At 64.0% G+C, this 5,774-nt stretch overlaps 1 protein-coding gene across 1 annotated transcript in view; it reads left to right on the top strand.

The window, feature by feature from the left end:
• Nucleotides 1-647: 647 nt before the first annotated feature.
• The window catches only part of CAPN15 (calpain 15), a 20,389-nt gene continuing 15,262 nt past the window's right edge, over nucleotides 648-5,774 (top strand). The window contains exon 1 of the mRNA XM_011962433.1: nucleotides 648-694. The gene's annotated coding sequence lies outside the window, so the exon portion shown is untranslated. The remainder of the gene's footprint in view (nucleotides 695-5,774) is intronic.

The following is a 5,774-nucleotide window of genomic DNA, read 5'->3' on the forward strand; positions in this document are numbered from 1 at the left end:
CACCGTGGGCCGCACACAGGGCCCAGGAAGGACAGGGCAGGGAGTGTGCGCGTCCTGTCCACTGCAGTGGCTCCGCCATGGAAAGCATGACCTGAGAGAAGCAAAGCTGCCTGGCTCGAAGCAGTGGCCGCCCTGCTGGCAGTTGTAGTGGCCGGGTAGCACTCGGGCCAGGATCCAGGGGAGTGTAGGTGGCCACCTGGCCGTGTGCCTGAGCCCTGCCCAAGCTGGGCACCTTTCCCTGGCAGTGCCCGGTAAGCTCAGCTGCCCTCCCTGGCTGGTGCCACTCGGCAGCCGTACTCATGGACTCTTGCCCATGGCCTGTTCCTTGTAGCAGGGCCGGGCTGTGGGAGGTCCGGACAGGATCTTGAATGGCCCTGTCTGCGGTCCTGGCTGGCCGGAGGTTGACTGCACTGGACAGGTCAGGGGCCTTATCCCAGGGTAGTGAGGAACCAGCCGAGCCCATGATGCTCCCCGGGCTGCCTTTGGCTCTCTGACAGACAAGCTTCTAAGGCGAAGGGTCCCCCGGGGCTGACTTCCGGGGACTTGGGCTCCTGCAGAGCGGCCTGGAGGCGGGGCTTGGTGTTCCGGGGCCAGAGTCCTCCTGGTGGAAGCTGAGGGGCCTGATTAAATGCTCCCTCCCTAGGCAGCAGCCCAGACGCGGCAGAGAGGGCTCGGGGGCCTGCGGCAGCTTCAGGTGAGTTTGTTCCCAAGCACTGCGGCTCATTTATGGGTTTGTTTGGGCTGCGGAACTGTTTGTGGAGCAGCGGGGTTGGAGTGCCCGTGGCTGGGGGGCCTCTCCTCAGAGCCCTTGATTCACAGAACCCCTCGAGGCCGGCAGTCCTGCCCGCCCTGAAGAGCCTGGTTCTCCCAGCCGTTTGGGCTGTGGTCCTGCCGTGGAGGTGACGGTGGGGGCGCGCCACCCGGGGTCCTGCCGTGGAGGTGACGGTGGGGGCGCGCCGCCCGGGGTCCTGACGGGGTGTTTGTCCCTTTGGTGGCCTCCCCTGTGCTGTGGTCCCGGCCTCCAGATGGAGCCCCCCGTCGCCACGGCAGCACTAGGGCGGGGCTGGTGAGGAGCATGTGCAGGGTCCCCGCCGCTGTCCTCGGCCAGGAGGGTGCCTGGTCCCTGGGGAGCGGCCTGCACCTGTTTCTGGAGAATGCTGTCCTGCCAGTTGTCACTGGAGATGGGCGGTTGTAGTCCACGTCCTCCCCCAGGGCGGGGCATTCTCCAGGGATGATGGGAAGTCCTGTCCTCAGCCCTCCCACCCTACTCATGGATGAGCTTCACGTCCTTGGGGCCTTCTCCTCCACAGGGGCCTTAGCGTCCGTGGGGACACAGGCAGAGGTGCCTGTCTTCGGGTTGTGGGGACCGACTGAGCTTTGTCCCAGTAGTGGCTGGCTCTTGTTTTCTGTCTGGACCAGCAGCCTCTGGTCTGGTGGGTGCAGTTCTAGGGCGCAGTGGGGTTGCCGTGGGGCCAGGCCGGGCCACCAGCTGCCTGGACACAGGGGCCTCCGCTTTCTGTCTGCTGCCCCGCACACCCCCAACTCGGGCAGGGGTGACACTGGGGCATCCTTGTTGGGGTCGCTGCGGTTCCCATGGTGGTGAGATGGCTCTGGGGAAAGACTGATCGAGATGCAGGGCCCGGGAGCAGATGCTGTGGGAGTGGTACACGCCTGTGTCACCTGCGGGGCAGGGGAGGGCCCAGGGTGTACGGCCGTGTACGTCATTAGTTAGCAAGACAGTGAGGAGTGTGTGTGGAGTGGATGCAGCTGTGAGTGCCACCCGTGCAAGGCTGGGGGTTGTTGTGCCAGCCCTGCTCCCATGTGGGCTCCCATCTCCCAGGTGGGACGCTGACCCAGGGAGGTGCCTTTGCCTGCACCCACTGGAGTCTCAGGAACATGCGTCCCATCCCCACATCACGCCCACTGAGCCCACCACCTACCGAGAGGCACCCCAAGACCCTGTCCTGCCACAGGTGGGCTGTCAAGGCCAGCACCAGAGACCCCCAGCAGACCTCAGTGGCCGCAGATGGAGTGGGGCAGCGGTGGTCACCTCCAGGACTTAGTCCTGTGCTGAGTCCTGGACAGTGTGGTCATACTGGCCCTTCTCGTGCCATCCCCTGGCTGGACACTCCTTGCTGCCCTCACGGGGTATGTGTGTGGCATGGCTCATACAGGACCGGGACCAGCCAGTTGGCCCTGCTCATTAACCACTTGTCCCCACAGGGCAGTGGCAGCCTCACCTCTGCAGTTCTCCGAGGCTGGATCTAGGCCACCGCCCCGTTTAAAACTAGGGCAGCGGTTCCCAGGGAGGGTGGGGAGCTGCACAGTTGGACTTGTAGGGGGCAGGCATGGGTCCACACAGCCCGGGGCCCTCAGCACCCTGCCCCTCCAGGAAGCCCGGAGGTGGGCGTGGCTGCAGCCTGGCTGCAGTGCTAAGTCCTGACCACTCTCGAGGTGCCACCCTGAGAGTGAGCCCCTGCAGGCACGGCTCTTGCTGGTTCCCATTCGCAAGCATCTAAAACAGCCTGGCCCACAGCAGAGGCCCTGGGGGCGTTTGCTAAACCAGCGGGGGGCACATGCGGCTCACAGGAGCAGCACAGATGCTCCACCAGCAGCAGGCCCTGCAGGAGCAGCAGCGGCCCAGGGCTCGACATGCTCTGCGGGTCCTCACCCTGCTGTCCCTGAGGGACCAGCCTGGGCACATTCCTTGGTGACGGTGCTCCCCCCACCCCGCCCCGGTTATTCGGACAGGAACTTGGTGATGGTGACGGTGCCCCCCCAATCCCTCCTCCCCCCCGGTTATTCGGACAGGGAGCCAGGAGGGGAACCATGGATTGACCTGACCTGTGTCCAGCTGTCCTCAGGGTCACTGCACTGGGTGATTCACGTGTGCCCAGGCCCTGAAGTGGGCCGGACCTGGGAGTGGCAAGCGAGCCTTCCTCCCGAGAGCCTGTGGCTGGCTGCAGCAGGCCCTGTCCCCGCTGTCCTCAGGCGAGTGGCCCTGGACATGATAACCCCCTGCCAAGGTCTGGCCGGAGCCAGCACCCACGGCCGAGATACAGTCAGCCCTGGCTGGGCGCTGTCCCTGGAGGTAGCTGCTGGTTCTGCCTCCCTCCTTCTCGCCACTCCTTGCCCCTCTTTCCTGGGGTCCCCTCCCATCGGAGTCTTCCTCCTAAATGCAGTTCTCTCCCTCTAGGGGAACGCCGGCTGGGAGCCTTTGTGGTTTTTTTTTTTTGAGACGGAGTCTCGCTCTGTTGTCCAGGCTGGAGTGCAGTGGCGTGATCTCGGCTCACTGCAACCTCCGCCTCCTAGGTTCAAGCAATTCTCTGCCTCAGCCTTCCGAGTAGCTGGCATTACAGGCACGTGCCACCACCCCCAGCTAATTTTTGTGTTTTAGTAGAGATGTGGTTTCACCATCTTGGCCAGGCTGGTCTCGAACTCCTGACCTCATGATCCACCTACCTCAGCCTCCTAAAGTGCTGGGATTACAGGCGTGAGCCCCCCCACCCAGCCTGGGAGTCTTTTCCGTAGCTGCTCGTCCTGTACTAGCATCTGTCCATCCATGAGTGGATGGGGACACAGGGGGACCCAGGACCCACACCTGCACTCGGGAAGGCTGGCAGGGTGGATTTCCGGAAGAACATCAGTGCCAGCTTCCCACAGTCACCCCTGTGATGGGACCCTCAGGTTGGCACGTGGCTGGCAGCTGTGTCCTGGGAGTCCCAACTGCTTGCAGCCCTTGCTGCTTAGTGGGCCTTGCCAGCCAGGGCAGGGCCCCCGCCACCCACACGGGGCTCTCGACTCCTCTGGCAGCAGGTCAGGGGTGGTTCAGTGAGGCCATCTCTGGAGATCCCTGGTGTGCGCTGGAAAACCCCAGGGAGGCCTTAACAGAGCCGGCTGTCCGGCCTCCGTGGCAGGGATGTTTACTCTTCTGGGCAGGCTCCTCTTCTCCGAGCACCCACGAGAGGGTACTGTGTGGTCCCTGCTCTCCTGGGACAGGCCTCCCTCCTGTCCAGATGGGGCCCGCAGGGTCGGGTGGCTGGGACTGGCTCCAGCTCAGGGAGGGTGTTCTGAGCGAGCACAGGGAACAGGAGGCTGGCAAGCGGCTCACTTCCTGCCCTGGGTGCAGCTGGGCACCACTTCTGCCCTGGGCCTGCTGAAGGCATCAGTGAGGAGCAGGCAGGACCTCGTAGGAGCCTGTGTTTCTAGCAGCACGCGTGACCCCAGGTGTAGGAGCCTGTGTTTCTAGCAGCACGCGTGACCCCAGGTGCCACACGGTGAGTGCGTGGGTGGGTGAGTGGCGAAGGCGCTGAGGCCGGCCCTGGCGGGTACACAGTCCTCACACACAACAGGGGCAGGGCTCCTGTCGGAGCCAAACCAGCTCAGGGCCCGGTGCAAGCGGTTTCTGTCCCGTGGCACCTCCGCTAGTCACGGCTCCCACCCAAGCCCTGCCCTGCCCCACTGAGGGTTTGGCTGCAGAAGGGGAGTGTCGGAAAGGCCCAACCCGTCTCCCGTGAGGGACTCCTGCGTGGCATGGGCTGGGGAGTGCAGGGGTTGTTTGGGTGGTTCCAGTGTCTGGCTTAGCCGCACGAGAGGCCCTGGTTGATGTGGGCTCCCTGCTGGCGAGCCTGCTCCGTGCGCGCTGGGCTCCCGGCATTGCTTCCGTGCGGCACTCAGGGCCGCATGGACCTCGCCTGCGTCCTGCGCGTTTGAACACTGCCCCTCGTGGAGGCCGCCAGCCCTGGTGGCTGCAGGGCCTGTAGTGTGGCGCGTCCGCGTGAGATGAGTGGCCAGGCACCGTTGTGTCCAGAGACCCAGCCTGGAGCACGGGCCTGGATGTCTCCGTCATGTTTTTACGTTCGTTTCACACGGACGCAGCGATGTCTCAGATACCTCGGATCATGCAGGGCACGTGGCCAAGGCTTGTTGTGTCTGTTCCTTTTCTCCTGTCTTACGTGGCTACCAGGTCTGCCACGACTCCCGTGGCCCCTGTCCACTGCATGGCGCTCTCCGGCCTGGCTGCCAGCTGCCCCTTCGAGGGCAGATGTGAGCACAGGGTGGTCCCTGGGGAGAAGCAGTGGCAGGCGATTGAGCCAGGCTGTGCCCAGTCAGACCCCTGCAGACCCCGAGGCTTGAATTTCATGGAACTCTCACCTCTCACGGAGTATTGTTTTTCTTTTGATTTTTTTCCAACCATTTAAAAATTTAAAAGCCATTGTTGACGTGAGGGCTGGACCAGGCTTAGGGCTGGGCTCTGGTCTGCACCCCACACTGGCCCCGTGTGTCCTGTGCCCATTCTGCCTGCAGGGCAGGCCTGAGCCACCACGGGATTGCAGGGTCCTCAGGGTGCAGGGCCCGCGATGCTTCAACCCTCCCACGACCCCAGCACCTTCAGAGAAAACGGACCCTCGCGTCACGTGGAGTGGTTCCGGCGAGCATGATCACCACACGGGGGACTTGGCAGCTTCTGCCCCGGGCTTCAAAGGAGAGGGGATCCAGAATTCTCTGTCCCACCCCTCAGCTCTGGCCCTTAAAGCTTCTGTCCCCAAGGCTGTGGGGAAGAACCAGGGAAGGGCTGGCGTGTCTGCTGTGCCATCCCAGGTGCTTGCGCCTCGCCAAGCTCAACCCCTGCAGTCTCAGAGCTGCAGGCCCCTCCCGGGTGTCAGAGCTGCAGGCCCTTCCCTGGTGTCAGAGCTGCAGGCCCCTCCCTAGTGTCAGAGCTGCAGGCCCCTCCCTGGTGTCAGAGCTGCAGGCCCCTCCCTGGTGTCAGAGCT

This window comes from Colobus angolensis, unplaced genomic scaffold (genome assembly GCF_000951035.1).
Source record: "Colobus angolensis palliatus isolate OR3802 unplaced genomic scaffold, Cang.pa_1.0 Scaffold59, whole genome shotgun sequence".
In the NCBI taxonomy this organism is placed as follows: Eukaryota; Metazoa; Chordata; class Mammalia; order Primates; family Cercopithecidae; genus Colobus; species Colobus angolensis.